This window comes from Aythya ferina (genome assembly GCF_964211825.1).
Source record: "Aythya ferina genome assembly, chromosome: 2".
In the NCBI taxonomy this organism is placed as follows: Eukaryota; Metazoa; Chordata; class Aves; order Anseriformes; family Anatidae; genus Aythya; species Aythya ferina.
This window is the reverse complement of record NC_140297.1, coordinates 73,232,291-73,233,901: the sequence shown is the minus strand read 5'-3', so window position 1 is coordinate 73,233,901 and position 1,611 is coordinate 73,232,291. Positions and strand designations below refer to the sequence as shown.

The 1,611-nt window shown below is 37.8% G+C and overlaps 1 long non-coding RNA gene across 1 annotated transcript; it reads right to left on the bottom strand.

Moving 5' to 3' along the window:
- Positions 1–523: 523 nt before the first annotated feature.
- LOC311431352 lies at positions 524–1,090 on the bottom strand. Its single transcript, XR_014689373.1, has 2 exons — positions 1,018–1,090; positions 524–600 (listed from the first exon to the last, which is right to left on the bottom strand). It is a non-coding gene; the product is annotated as an uncharacterized lncRNA (long non-coding RNA).
- Between the last annotated feature and the right edge of the window lie 521 nt (positions 1,091–1,611).

The window sequence follows — 1,611 nt, the reverse complement described above, 5'->3', positions numbered from 1 at the left end:
ACTGGAAGATAATTCAAAAGGTTTGGAGAATTCTATCTGCTTGTGTTATAATTGTGTGCAATAGCTATATATATATGTATGTGTGTGTGTGTATTGGAGGGGATATTTAAAGAAAAATATTAGTACTTAATTTTCCTTTTGCTCACATCCCTGGAGGTACCATGAAAGTTCCTAACAAAAAACATACTTTCCAATTCTGTGCAAAATACAAAAAATATAAAAGAGGTTTGTCTCTGGATGATGCTAGGACTCATAAGAAATAGAGAATCCCCAAGACTTGAGCAAGAAATTGAGTTGACAAGGACATCTTGGTAGAGAAGAAAATGTCAACATGATATTTTTTGTCCTAGGAAGGTTGAGAGTTGGCTAACTTCTCCTGCACTCATCAGGGCACCATTGCAACACAGAAGAGCAAAATGAACAAGTGACTTCAAGAATATGTCGCATTACTTGTTTCAGTGTCTTCCACTTGGCAGTTCTGGTTTTGGATAAAATATATCCAGCTCTTCCACTGTTGTTTCCCTTTTCCACTGTAGAACTTAAGTTAAAACATCAGCTCCAGGTTTGTTGTTTGTCAGTAATAAAGGCAGAAATATTGCACTAGAGGCCCAATGGAAAAGAAGATTCATTATCAAGAAAGATACTTTTGTGACATTAAAAACAATCATAAAGGAGAAAAGAGGTTTATGTAACTATTAATGGCATAAATAAATATATGCTTAGCAGATGAGCACATCTTAATTGTGTGTAGTTTTATAGAATCATAGACTCATTAAGGTTGGAAAAGATTTTCAAGACCATCACACTACTACCAATGTCACCCACTAAACCATGTCCCCAAGCACCAGGTACAGCCTTTCCTTGAACACCCCCCAGGGAGAGTGACTCCACCACCTTCCTGGATAACCTGTTCCAATGCCTGACTGCTCTTTCTGAGAAGAAATGTCTCCAAATTTCCATCCTAAACCTTCCCTGATGCAACTTGAGGCCATTCCCTCTAGTCCTATCACTAGTTACCTGTGAGAAGATATGATCCCAAGCTCTCCACGCCTTCCTTCCAGGTAGTTGTAGAGAGCAATAAGGTCTCCCCTGAGCTTCCTCTTCTGCAGACTAAAATTTTGTCAAAATATGACAAAAAAAAAAAAAAAAAAGGAACATATTTTGGTGTTGATAGGACCGAATAAATTTATTACTATCAATCACAAAATTACAATAGGGTTGTGTCATTCAAGTGACAAAAGAAATCAGAATTCAGAGGGAGTGTTGCACTGGAAAGCAGAAGAAAAGAATCTTTACATACAGATACATAATGTACAGATACATAATGTTTTAAGGATCATGTGTGTTTACCTTGGCTGGCTGGCAGACTCCCATCCAGTCTTTCTCACTCCCCTTTCCCTTCATAAGGGAAGAAAATAAGATTGAAAACTCATGGGTTAAGATAAAGGCAGTTTAATAAGAAAAGAAAACGCTATGTGCAGAAGCAAAGTAGAAAGGGGAATTTATTTATTATTTCCTATTGGCAGGCAGATGTCCAGCCATTCCTAGGAAAATAGGGCCTCGGCACACATAGCAGCTTCTTTGGAAGACAAATGGCTTAGCCATGAATGC